The sequence below is a fragment of the Balaenoptera physalus genome, assembly GCF_965194825.1.
Source record: "Balaenoptera physalus genome assembly, chromosome: 17".
Lineage (NCBI taxonomy): Eukaryota > Metazoa > Chordata > Mammalia > Artiodactyla > Balaenopteridae > Balaenoptera > Balaenoptera physalus.
In genome coordinates, this window is record NC_138895.1 from 29,549,831 (window position 1) to 29,564,210 (window position 14,380).

The 14,380-nt window shown below is 37.9% G+C and overlaps 1 protein-coding gene across 1 annotated transcript in view; it reads right to left on the reverse strand.

Moving 5' to 3' along the window:
• The window catches only part of CA1 (carbonic anhydrase 1), a 430,243-nt gene extending 419,131 nt beyond the window's left edge, over positions 1 to 11,112 (reverse strand). The window contains exon 1 of the mRNA XM_082434050.1: positions 5,718 to 11,112. The gene's annotated coding sequence lies outside the window, so the exon portion shown is untranslated. The remainder of the gene's footprint in view (positions 1 to 5,717) is intronic.
• Between the last annotated feature and the right edge of the window lie 3,268 nt (positions 11,113 to 14,380).

The window sequence follows — 14,380 nt, forward strand, 5'->3', positions numbered from 1 at the left end:
AACTCCCTTCTCACACCCTTCATTTCTCTACATTACGTCTTATTCTTAGCACATATCCCTCATCACTCTCTAATTTGTCTGCAATTTGCCTATACTCACTGTCTTCCCCAATTAGCCAACTAGAATATAATATAGAGTCTGGCACATGGTAGGCACTCAATGTTTATTGAATGAATTAATGTGTGTATGCCTTATTTCCCCAACACAATACTTCAGTCCAGCATAATATATGACATATAGAAGAAGAATCTCAATAAATATCTGTGGGTATTTTTTTTGTTTTTGTTTGGTTTTTTTTAACAATTAAATAAAGCAGAGTTGTTTTTGTCTTCTCAACTTTGGCAGGAACCAACACTTCATAGCTTTAAGACTATCTTTCCTGGCAATGGTGGTCCACTGCAGTGAAGGATTTTTTAGGGAAGAAAATATGTGGCAGATATATCAGTGAAATTTTACAAGAATTTTCCCAGATAATTCTCATTTAATAGCATGTTGTTTATGACATAATTCACATCCACATACTTTCAAAACTCACCACTTCTAAGAGTGTCTGAAATATTAGACAAGAACTCTTATGACAAAGTAATCTAAAGAAGTACCACTGGGGAATTCCCCAGTGGTCCAGTGCTTAGGACTCCGAGCTCTCACTGCCAGGGGCCCAGGTTCCATCCCTGGTCAGGGAAATAAGATCCTACAAGCTGCGAGGCAGAGCCAAAAAAAAAAAGTACCAGAAACCAAAAATGCAATATGATACCCACATCAAATATCAAAAAGGGCATCATCATCTGCTTCAGATACTATCTTCTGAAAATCCAAGTGTCATTCTAAGCCCATGTTTCTGCTTTAGCTCACATCACCAAATTCTTGACAGTTCCACTCAGGGACAGGACCCAATTCATTTCTTTCCCTATTTTTAAAATTTAATTTAATTTGATTTAATTTTTTTACATATACATGTCTCTACTCTTTTTCAAATATTGTTCCCATTTAGGTTGTTATAGAATGATAAGCAGAGTTCCCTGTACTATACAGTAGGTCCTTGTTGGTTATCTATTTTAAATATAGCAGTGTGTACATGTCAATCCCAAACAGGACCCAATTCATTTCAATGGCAGTTGCCAGCATTATTTCTTCTCATTTTTTCCTTCCCCTTATGATGTCTCTTACTTTACAGACTTTTAATCTTTTTTATCTTTTTCCCGGATTTGCATTTCTTACCATAACTTTATGGTACATTTCCATGCATCAGCATATTTATATATGAAAAGGAAAAATAGCACATTTATACTTTCTTCTTATTTATAAGTGATGTGAACTTGAGAGGCACAAGAGTAATAAAGAACGAATGCCAGTAAATATCACAGTCATATTATCACAGTCAATATTAATAGGAAAACAGCAAGATAAACCCATGATAAAGAGATGTACCTTCTTCCCCTGATGCCATCAGAACTGTATTTGTGTTGATAATTCTCACAGACTGAGAAAAGCTGACTCATTTCTTCTTTACATTTGCTCCTAGTCATGAACTCATGCCCGTGTTACTCAGGGAGGCTACCTGTTTTGATCAAAAAAAAAAAAAAAAAGACTCTGTGAACCTGTAATTACCAACAAATAAGGAAGAAGTTGCTTTGGTTGACATTTCTAGAGCCATTCACTAACCCTTTAAAGAGAACATTATGCATTGAGACTTCAAAATTTCTAACAACATTCCTGGGGAATTTCTATTTTGAGGGTCTACCAGCCCCTCAAAATGTGCCAGCCCCTCCCAATAACACAATGAGGTATATATTCACAACTCCGGTTTTTATAAATGAGGAATCACAGCTGCAGGGAGATGAGGTCACCTGCCCATGAGCATACACTTAGGATGTCGAGCTGGATTCAAACTGAAGTCTTTCTGATGGCCAGGCCTTTACCACCCCTGCAACAATTATGTGCCACCCACACAGGGTTCCAATCTGGCCAGTGCTTAAGCTGCTGCAGATCTGGGGCTTGACACTTACTTATATTTCTAGTCCTGCATTTCTGAAGCTGTGAGTCCCCAAAATAAAATCAGTATTCCTGGGGCAATGATGCTGTTACACAATGTCAAAGGGTCCACTTAACTGAGCTTCGCAGAGGCTTTAAGATGCTTAGACACATCATGAATCACCAAGAGAGGCAGCTTTCCAAACTTATTTACCCACACTTATTTGCCACGAAACTCTTTAAATGTATGTGTGGGTGAGTGGGTGTGACTCTGTGTGTGTGTGTGTGTGTGTGTGGAGAAAGGGGAATAGTGATTGAGGAAAGTGAAAAATATTTTTTTACAATCTCAAGAGACATTGTGCTCTACAACATTTTAAAAATACTGAACTAGAAGATGAAATGTCACATTTATATTTTAATTTGGGACAAATTTTCTGTGGTTTGGGACTTTGTTTACTTCACCTTTTCAGCCTCATATATTTTCACTTGAAAACTATTTGACCAATTTTAAATGAAATACTAAAAAAAGTAAATGTTATTATTAGGAAGAAGTTCTGCTATTTTACAATTAAATTCTTTCTTTACTTTGACTTTACTGTCCAGGGTGGTGGTAGTGGTGGGGGGAGGGTGGGGGAGATAGGTGAAGTAAGAAAGAAAAAATAGGCTCAAATGTGAGATGTATAAATTCAAGAAATTATACGGAAAGAAGAGTCAGTGATTTCTCTCAGGTAGGCTGCATACCTCTGGTGATAACAAGATGGTAAAATTCTAACCCAATTTTCTTGTTTTATTTACAGTGCTCTATGTTACATTTGATTATTTTTACTTGTTAAAAACATCAGTGACTCCAGTGATATCAAAAAGTTTGAAAAGAAAATAATAATGGCTGTCTAAACAGCTTTCTGCTGGAAGTCTGGCAGGAATGGCTGCCTTCTAGCAATCCCACATCTGGCTTTTAGAGATAGAACATACAGACAGAGAAGACACAGACGTTGGACATTTATCCTCTTGTCAACAATGGTCAGACTCTTCCATCAGGAAAATTCAACTCCATAAACTGCAAATACCAAAGAAGACTCTAAATGCCACTCATGGAAGGAATCTTAAAGACATTAACACTTTTTTTTTGAGAAGGATGTGTCTTTTATTTACTTATTTTTTATTGAATTATAGTTGATTTACAATGTTGTGTTAATTTCTACTGTACAGCAAAGTGATTCAGTTATATATATATATATATCTATATATATACATTCTTTTTTATATTCTTTTTCCATTGTGGTTTATTACAGGATATTGAATATAGTTCCCTGTGCTATACAGTAGGACCTTGTTTTTTATCCATTCTATATGTAATAATTTGCATCTGTTAATCCCAAACTCCCAGTCCATTCCTCCCTGACTTCCCCTCCCCCTTAGCAACCACAAGTCTGTTCTCTAAGGACATTAACCCTTTTGACTTGATTTAATTTCAAAAACAAAGTCAAGGTTATATGATTGGGATTGACATATATACACTAATATGTATAAAATGGATAAGTAATAAGAGCCTGCTGTATAAAAAAATAAATAAAATTAAATTTAAAAATAAATAAATAAGGTTATAATTAGTCTTAATCTTTGACAAGCAGTATGTAAAGAAGCAAAGGAAGCTTTTCACATAGAGAGAGGTATCAGGAACTCAGACATTCCATAAAGAAACTTCAAAATTCAGAGTAAGTACAGGGCAGGGCTTTACACTTATTTGTATTACGATAAAATATACTGTTATCACATCTGGAGCAAGGTACTGCCAACTTGCTGAGGAATTTTACTGGCAAATCGAATATGTTTAAGACTGGGTATAACAGGAATCAAGTCCTCCTTGTTTTACTGCTGCTTCTGTGGGATTCTTGTGTTCACATTGAATTTAAATTTGAATTTTAGTGGAGGGTTGGTCATAGTGCCAACTTAACAGGCTTGTCGGTAGTATTTTTAAGGGGCAGAGTCTGAAAATGTCTACTTACTGCATTTTTAAAATTGGAGCTTGGAAGTGCAAAGGTGGAAGGTTTACCTTGAAGGACCCAATGAAAGACAGATGTCAGACCATGTGCTGAAACAGTGATCAGAGTGGTACAGAAGCCAGAAAGTTGTAGGTGACCAAAACCCTGGTGCTCCCTGGAGGGTGTGCAAGAGGAAACCTTTAGAATAACTGAAAGTCATAACAGATGGTGTGTCTGTGCTTCTTGCAGTGCCATTTCAGGCATATTTGGAAATCCATTCTGCACTTTCAAGTGCTCCAGGAAGAGTCATTTCCCAGATCAGTGCTGTTGGGTCACCAGCCAGCACTGAACCAGCAGGATGAGATACGGTCCGACTGAGTTGGCAGAAATTCTCACAGTCCCCTAAGCCAACTTAGTTCAAGGCTCAGTCCATCCTAAAAGAATCAACTTCACAGAGTTTTGCTTCATTTACTATGTTTATGCACATGAATTCTCTCCTAAAAGAAAAAGCATGCAGTTTTAAGTCAGAACAGAGTTTCAACTCCTCCTCTGACATCCACAAGCTGGATGAAGCTGAGCATATTACATATATTCCCTGGCCCTTAATGTTTTTTTTTTTTTATAAAGTGGGGGTAATAATGTTATAAACTGAAAAGATTTCAGGGAAGAATAATTTAAAAACATACATAAAGTGCACCTAGTAGAATGCCTAATTCATAATAGATATTCCCTAAATATTTGTTCAGCTTTGAAATCTTTATATATAGTTTTATTAAGGGAGTAGAAAACTGGCTTGCAGTTTAATATTTCTCATCTGCAATTATTGACTAAAAGATGGAACTCTTAGAACTATAGCACAGAACATTATTTTTCCTAGGGCTAATTGATGAAATCTTACAAGGTACAGTTTGAAGAGTTATTAGAAGATCATTCAGGTTAATAGTTAAACTGGGGAGTAAATCTATTTAAATTCATATTCTCATTCTAATAGCTTTTAATTGGGTAATATTTTTAATGTTTATAATATGTTTATTCTGTATTAGACACTGTTCTAAGGACTTTAAAATTTCTTTTCAGAAACCCTTGATGTAGGATAATTATTATCCTTATTTTATAGATGACATTTTTAGTCATGAATACAGTTGAAGAATTTTTTTTAACATCTTTATTGTAGTATAATGGCTTTACAATGGTGTGTTAGTTTCTGTTTATAACAAAGTGAATCAGCTATACATACACATATAACCCCATATCTCTTCCCTCTTGATTCTCCCTCCCTCCGACCCTCCCTATCCCACTCCTCTAGGTGGTCACAAATCACTAAGCTGATCTCCCTGTGCTATGCGGCTGCTTCCCACTAGCTATCGATTTTATATTTGGTAGTGTATATATGTCCATGCCATTCTCTCACTTTGTCCCAACTTACCCTTCCCCCTCCCCGTGTCCTCAAGTATATTCTCTAGTAGGTCTGCATCTTTATTCCCATTCTGCCGCTAGGTTCTTCATGACCTTTTTTTTTTTTTCTTAAATTCCATACATATATGTTAGCATATGGTATTTGTTTTTCTCTTTCTGACTTACTTCACTCTGTATGACAGACTCTAGGTCCATCCACCTCACTACAAATAACTCAATTTCGTTTCTTTTTATGGCTGAGTAATATTCCATTGTATATATGTGCCACACATTCTTTATCCATTCATCTGTCAATGGACACTTAGTTTGCTTCCATGTCCTGGCTATTGTAAATAGAGCTGCAACGACCATTGTGGTACATGACTCTTTTTGAATTATGGTTTTCTCAGGGTATATGCCCAGTAGTGGGATTTCTGGGTCATATGGTAATTCTATTTTTAGTTTTTTAAGGAACCTCCATACTGTTCTCCATAGTGGCTGTATCAATTTACATTCCCACCAACAGTGCAAGAGACTTCCCTTTTCTCCACACCCTCTCCAGCATTTATTGTTTGTAGATTTTTTGGTGATGGCCATTCTGATTGGTGTGAGATGATATCTCATTGCAGTTTTGATTTGCATTTCTCCAGTGATTAATGATGTTGAGCATTCTTTCATGTGTTTGTTGGCAATCTGTATATCTTCTTTGCAGAAATGTCTATTTAGGTCTTTGCCCATTTTTGGATTGGGTTGCTTGTTTTTTTGATATTGAGCTGGATGAGCTGCTTGTAAATTTTGGAGATTAATCCTTTGTTGGTTGCTTCATTTGCAAATATTTTCTCCCATTCTGAGGGTTATCTTTTCATCTTGTTTATGGTTTCCTTTGCTGCGCAAAAGCTTGTACGTTTCATTAGGTCACATTCGTTTTTATTTCCCTTATTCTAGGAGGTGGATCAAAAAGGATCTTTCTGTGATTTATGTCATAGAGTGTTCTGCATATGTTTTCCTCTATGAGTTTCATAGTGTCTGGCCTTACATTTACGTCTTCAATCCATTTTGAGTTTATTTTTGTGTATGGTGTTAGGGAGTGTTCTAATTTCATTCTTTTACGTGTAGCTGTCCAGTTTTCCCAGCACCACTTATTGAAGAGGCTGTCTTTTCTCCACTGTATATTCTTGCCTCTTTTATCAAAGATAAGGTGACCATATGTGTGTGGGCTTATATCTGGGCTTTCTATTCTATTCCATTCATCTATATTTCTGTTGTTGTGCCAGTACCATACTGTCTTGATTACTGTAGCTTTGTAGTATAGTCTGAAGTCAGGGAGCCTGATTCCTCCAGCTCTGTTTTTTTACTCAAAATTGCTTTGGCTATTCAGGGTCTTTTGTGTTTCCATACAAACTGTGAAACGTTTTGTTCTCGTTCTGTGAAAAATGCCAGTGGTAGTTTGATAAGGATTGCATTGAATCTGTAGATTGCTTTGGGTAGTATAGTCATTTCCACAATGTTGATTCTTCCAATCCAAGAACATGGTGTATCTCTCCATCTATTTGTATCATCTTTAATTTCTTTATCAGTATCTTATAGTTTTCTGCATACAGTTCTTTTGTCTCCTTAGGTAGGTTTATTCCTAGGTATTTTATTCTTTTGTTGCAATGGTAAATGGGAATGTTTCCTTAATTTCACCTTCAGATTTTTCATCATTAGTGTATAGGAATGCAAGAGATTTCTGTGCATTAATTTTGTATCCTGCTATTTTACCAAATTCATTGATTAGCTCTAGTAATAATAGTGGTGAGAGTGGACATCCTTGTCTTATTCCTTATCTTAGAGGAAATGCTTTCAGTTTTTCACCACTGAGAATGATGTTTGCTGTGGATTTATCATATATGGCCTTTATTATGTTGAGGTAGGTTCCCTCTATGCCCACTTTTTGGAGAGTTTTTATCATAAATACGTGTGGAATATTGTCAAAAGATTTGTCTGCATCTATTGAGATGATCATATGGTTTTTCTTCTTCAATTTGTTAATATGGGGTATCACATTGATTGATTTGTGTATATTGAAGAATCCTTCCATTCCTGGGATAAATCCCTCTTGATCATGGTGCATGATCCTTTTAATGCATTGTTGGATTCTGTTTGCTAGTATTTTGTTGAGGATTTTTGCATCTATATTCATCAGTGATATAGGTCTGTAATTTTCTGTTTTTTGTAGTATCTTTGTTTGGTTTTGGTATCAGGGTGATGGTGGCCTCATAGAATGAGTTTTGGAGTGTTCCTTCCTCTGCAATTTTTTGCAAGAGTTTGAGAAGGATGGGTGTTAGCTCTTTTATAAATGTTTGATAGAATTCACCCGTGAAGCCATCTGGTCCTGGGCTTTTGTTTGTTGGAAGATTTTTAATCACAGTTTCAATTTCAGTGCTTGTGATTGGTCTGTTTATATTTTCTATTTCTTCCTGGTTCAGTCTCGGAAGGTTGGGCTTTTCTAAAAATGCGTCCATTCTTCCAGGTTGTCTATTTTATTGACATATAGTTGCTTGTAGTAACCTCTCATGATCCTTTGTATTTCTGCAGTGTCAGTTGTTACTTCTCCCTTTTCATTTCTAATTCTATTGATTTGAGTCTTCTCCCTTTTTTTCTTGATGAGTCTGGCTAGTGGTTTATCAATTTTGTTTATCTTCTCAAACAACAAGCTTTTAGTTTTTTTGATCTTTACTATTGTTTCCTTCATTTCTTTTTCATTTATTTCTGATCTGATCTTTATGATTTCTTTCCTTCTGCTAACTTTGGGGTTTTTTGGTTCTTCTTTCTCTAATTGCTTTAGGTGTAAGGTTAAGTTGTTTATTTGAGATTTTTCGTGTTTCTTAAGGTAGGATTGTATTGCTATAAAATTCCCTCTTAGAATTGCTTTTGCTGCATCCCATAGGTTTTGGGTCATCGTGTTTTCATTGTCATTTGTTTCTAGGTATTTTTTTATTTCCTCTTTGATTTCTTCAGTGATCTCTTCGTTATTAACTAGTGTACTGTTTAGCTTCCATGTGTTTGTATTTTTTACAGATTTTTTTCCTGTAGTTGATATCTAGTCTCATAGCGTTGTGTTCGGAAAAAGTAGTTGATACGATTTCAATCTTCTTAAATTTACCAAGGCTTGATTTGTGTCCCAAGATATGATCTATCCTGAAGAATATTCCATGAGCACTTGAGAAGAAAGTGTATTCTGTTGTTTTTGGGTGGAATGTCCTATAAGTATCAATTAAGTGTGTCTTGTTTAATGTATCATTTAAAGCTTGTGTTTCCTTATTAATTTTCTTTTTGGATGATCTGTCCATTGATGAAAGTGGTTGCTAAAGTCCCCTACTATGATTGTGTTACTGTCGATTTCCCCCTTATGGCTGTTAGTATTTGCCTTATGTATTGAGGTGCCCCTATGTTGGGTGCATAAATATTTAAAATTGTTATATCTTCTTCTTGGATTGATTCCTTGATCATTATGTAGTGTCCTTCTTTGTCTCTTGTACTAGTCTTTATTATAAAGTCTATTTTGTCTGATATGATAATTGCTACTCCAGCTGTCTTTTGATTTCCATTTGCATGGAATATCTTTTTCCATCACCCCACTTTCAGTCTGTGTGTGTCCCTGGGTCAAAAGTGAGTCTCTGTAGACAACATATATATGGATATTGTTTTTGAATCCATTCAGAGAGCCTGTGTCTTTTGGTTGGATCATTTAATCCATTCACATTTAGGTAATTATGGATATGTATGTTCCAATTACCATTTTCTCAATTGTTTTGTGTTTGTTATTGTAGGTCTTTCCCTTCTCTTGGGTTTCCTGCTTAGACAATTTCCTTTAGCATTTGTTGTAATGTTGGTTTGGTGGTGCTGAATTCTCTTAGCTTTTGATTGTCTGTAAATTTTTAATTTCTCTGTCGAATCTGAATGAGATCTTTGCTGGGTAGAGTAATCTTGGTTGTCGGTTTTTCTCTTTTATCACTTTAAATATGTCCTGCCACTCCCTTCTGGCTTGCAGAGTTTCTACTGAAAGATCATCTGTTAACCTTATGGGAATTCCCTTGTATCTTATTTGTTGTTTTCCCCTTGCTGCTTTTAATGTTTTTTCTTTGTATTTAATTTTTGATAGTTTGATTAATATATGTCTTGGCATGTTTCTCCCTGGATTTATCCTGTATGGTACTCTCTGTGCTTCCTGGACTTGATTCACTCTTTCCTTTCCCATATTAGGGAAGTTTTCAACTACAATATCTTCAAATATTTTCTCAGTCCTTTTCTTTTACCCTTCAACTTCTGGGACCCCTTTAATTCGAATGTTGGTGTGTTTAATGTTGTCCCAGATGTCTCTGAGACTGTCCTCAATTCTTTTCATTCTTTTTTCTTTATTCTGCTCTGCAGTAGTTTTTTCCACTATTTTATCTTCAAGGTCACTTCTCCGTTCTTCTGCCTCCGTTATTCTGCTATTGATCTCTTCTAGAGAATTTTTAGTTTCATTTACTGTGTTGTTCATCATTGTTCATTTGCTCTTTAGTTCCTCTAGGTCCTTGTTAAACGTTTCTTGTATTTTCTCCATTCTATTTCCAAGATTTTGGATGATCTTTACTATCATTACTGTGAATTCTTTTTCAGGTAGACTGCTTATTTCCTCTTCATTTGTTAGATCTGGTGGGTTTTTACCTTGCTCCTTCATCTGCTGTGTGTTTCTCTGTCTTCTCATTGTGCTTAACTTACTGTGTTTGGGGTCTCCTTTTCACAGGCTGCAGGTTTGTAGTTCCCGTTGTTTTTGGTGTCTGCCCTCAGTGGCTAAGGTTGATTCAGTGGGTTGTGTTGGCTTCCTGGTGGAGGGGACTAGTGCCTGTGTTCTGGTGGATGAGGCTGGACATTGTCTTCCTGTTGAGCAGGTCCGCATTTGGTGGTGTGTTTTGTGTTGTCTGTGACCTTATTATGATTTTAGGCAGCCTCTCTGCTAATGTGTGGGGTTGTGTTCCTGTCTTGCTAGTTGTTTGGCATAGGGTGTCCAGCACTGTAGCTTGCTGGTCATTGAGTGGAGCTGCATCTTGGCACTGAGATGGAGATCTCTGGGAGATTTTCTCCATTTGATATTACGTGGAGCTGGGAGGTCTCTGGTGGACCAATGTCCTGAAGTTGGCTCTCCCACCTCAGAGGCAGAGCCCTGACACCTGGCCAGAACACCAAGACCCTGTCAGACACACGACTCAGAATAAAAGGGAGAAAAAAAGAAGAAAGAAAGAAAAACTTAAATAAAATAAAGTTATTAAAATAAAAAATTATTATTAAAAGTTTAAAAAAAATTTAAGTAATAAAAAAAAGAAAGAAAGAAAGAAGAGAGCAACGAAACTAAAGAACAAATCCACCAAGGATAACAAGCGCTAAGAAGTATACTAAAGCAAAGAAACAAAAAAACGGACAGAGAGAACCCTAGGACAGATGGTAAAAGCAAAGCTATACAGACAAAATCACACACAGAAGCATACACATATGCACTCACAAAAAGAGAAAACGGGAAAATTTATATATATATATATATATCGTTGTTCCCAAAGTCCACAGCCTCAATTTGGGATGATTCGTTGCCTATTCAGGTACTCCACAGATGCAGGATATATTAAGTTGATTGTGGAGATTTAATCTGCTGCTCTTGAGGCTGCTTGGAGAAATTTCCCTTTCTCTTCTTTGTTCGCACAGCTCCTGGGGTTCAGCTTTGGATTTAGCCCCACCTCTGCGTGCAAGTCACCTGAGGGCGTCTGTTCCCGCTCAGACAGGACTGGGTTAAAGGTGCAGCTGCTTCGGGGGTCTCACTCACTCAGGCCGGGGAGAGGGAGGGGTACGGAATGCGGGGCTAGCCTGCTGCGCCAGAGGCCAATGTGACGTTACATCAGCCTGAGGCGCACCGTGTGTTCTCCCGGACAAGTTGTCCCTGGATCACGGGACCCTGGCAGTGGCGGGCTGCACAGGCTCCCAGGAGGGGAGGTGTGGATAGTGACCTGTGCTTGCACACAGGCTTCTTGGTGGCTGCAATGGCAGCCTTAGTGGTTCATGCCCGTCTCTGGAGTCCACGCTGATAGCCTCGGCTTGCGCCCATCTCTGGAGCTCGTTTAAGCGGCACTCTTAATCCCCTCTCCTTGCGCACCGCAAAACAAAGAGGCAAGAAAAAAATCTCTTCTATCTTCGGCAGCTCCAGACCTTTTCCCGGACTCCCTCCCGGCTAGCTGTGGCACACTAGCCCCCTTCAGGCTGTGCTCACGTCGCCAACCCCAGTCCTCTCCCTGCAATCCGACCGAAGCCCGAACCTCAGCTCCCAGCCCCCGCCCGTCCCGGCGGGTGAGCAGACAAGCCTCTGGGGCTGGTGAGTGCTGGTCGGCACTGATCGTCCGTGCGGGAATCTCTCCGCTTTGCCCTCCGCACCCCTGTGGCTGCGCTCTCCTCCGTGGCTCCGAAGCTTCCCCTCTCTGCCACCCGCAGTCTCTGCCCGCGAAGGGGCTTCCTAGTTGTGTGGAAACCTTACCACCTTCACAGCTCCCTCCCACTGGTCCAGGTCCCATCCCTATTCTTTTGTCTGTTTTTTCTTTTTTCTTTTACCCTACCCAGGTACGTGGGGAGTTTCTTGCCTTTTGGGAGGTCTGAGGTCTTCTGCCCGTGTTCAATATGTGTTCTATAGGAGTTGTTCCACATGTAGATATATTTCTGATGTATTTGTGGGGAGGAAGGTAATCTCCACGTCTTACTCTTCTGCCATCTTCAGGCTCCCCTGGGTAATCTTGTTATTTAATCTCTAAGGGTTTCAGTTGCCTCATCTATAAAATAGGAATCATATTAATAATTATCTTACAGGGTAGTTTTAAATGTCTGACACACATCAAATCCATATCAGCTTGTATTAGAAATATTGCTTGTTGTTTTATTAGAATTATTATGAATTGTTCTCTCTGTATTAGTTAGAATAGCTTAGGCTATATTGCGTTAACTCTCCCAAAATTTCAGTGGTTAAAACAACAAAGCTTATGCCAGTCACCAATGTGTGTGGCTCACTGCTCTGTTAATCTTAGAGCCTCAAGAATCCAAGCCAATGGCAGCTCCATCTTTACACATGTGGTAGCAGAAGAATCCTTTGGAGTGTCTGGCACTGGCAATTAAATGTTCAGCTATGGAATTGACCCACAATCCACTGGCTGGAACCAGTCACATGACCCCACTCAAATGCAAGGGGTTTGAGAAGTGTAATCCTCCCATGGGCCTAGATGGGTACAGCATTGGATGTTGGTGAATAGTAGGAGAGTCTACTACATTTTTAATTCCTTTTTTCAAGAGCTTCTCCTGTTTATAGTGATATAAGCAGAAACAGAGAATTATTCAGGGAAAGGGAAAGAGGATTTTATTTTCTCCTGAAAACTAAAGGATGAGAATTCTTAAGCAAGGAAGGCAGAATTGGACAAGGAAAGAACATTTATTCATTTATTTATTTTCACATTACTTAAAGAAAGGAAAGCATAACTGTAATTGAGCTCTAGATTTCTTATGACAGTTATAAAAAAGTTGAAAAAGAAATTATTTAAAATTCACTTAGAATAAAATGGGAATAACCACTCAAAATCTATTAAAGAAATAACTTTTGGACTTCCCTGGTGGCACAGTGGTTAAGAATCTGCCTGTCAGTGCAGGAGACACGGGTTGGAGCCCTGGTCCGGGAAGATCCCACATGCCACGGAGCAGCTAAGCTGTGAGCCACAGCTACTGAGCCCGCATACCACAACTACTGAAGCCTGCGCACCTAGAGCCCACGCTCTGCAACAAAGAGAAGCCATGACAATGAGAAGCCCGCGCACCACAATGAAGAGTAGCCCCCACTCGTGGCAACTAGAGAAAGCCTGCACACAGCAACGAAGACCCAACGCAGCCAAAAATAAATAAATAAATAAATAAATAAATAAATAAATAAATAAATAAAAGAAATAGCTTTTACCTAGTTATCACAGAAAATATAAATTCTCTATTAATTTTCATTTTATATTACCAAAAAAAATTGTTCCCTTCAAGATTAAACTGTTTGTCATGGATGAATCAGATTCTTCTCCATTATCTGAAACTGTTAGGAAATTAATTCTTTGACAAATGTTGTTATCCTGGTAGCCTGTGATATTTACTTTGCTTCACAAGAATAGGTAATGTATCACTGGAGTCTGACTAGTATCTCGTGACTACAACGTGATGTTTTTGCAATAGTTTGCAAAATGAGAAAACCTAAATATGTAATATTGACATATGCATATTACATATCCTCTGAGGGCTGAGTCCTCATTACCAGTGCATAAGATATTGAAAAGCTTTCACCCAATTCACCTCAGAATTATATAACCGAGGCTGATTAACTTCTGTGTGAAAAAGAATGGTTTGGAAAACTTCAGTTCAAACCTCCACAAGATTCTTCTTTTTTCCTTTTAACAGCAATGATTTCCAAACATTCTTTTTGATTTTGCTTTACTTTCCAGCTCAATCTTCCAAATCACTTGCAAAACTGACATTCACAAAAGTCTGAAGCTGTCTCTGTTCCATTAAATTCTCTCCTTTTCATTACCCATTAACTCATGATTATTGATACATGTTTAAAATTTTAGATTGTGGGTTTTTCACTTTGCCCACGCTTCTGTTCAACACTGAAGTCATTAAGCGGAAGGTGACAATAGTCCCCTGATGACAGGTAGAGCATACTCCTTTTTCTTGTTCAGTAAACACAACATTGCAGGCTATTCTAGAAACCACTTTGGAAACTATGATTTTTGAAAGTAACTTTTATACATATTTTTAAGATCTCATGTAAAAGGAGTCTTGTCCTACTGAATAAGCTGCCCAGAGCTAGCAGTCTTCCATTGCAAACTAAAGTTGGATCTGCCAGGTCACTAGACCTTCAGTTCGAAAGTCCATTTACCTCTTGAAATTAGATGCAAAATTTTATGTGAATTTGCCTACTTTTTTCTGCAGAGAGGGCTTACAGTTCTCAT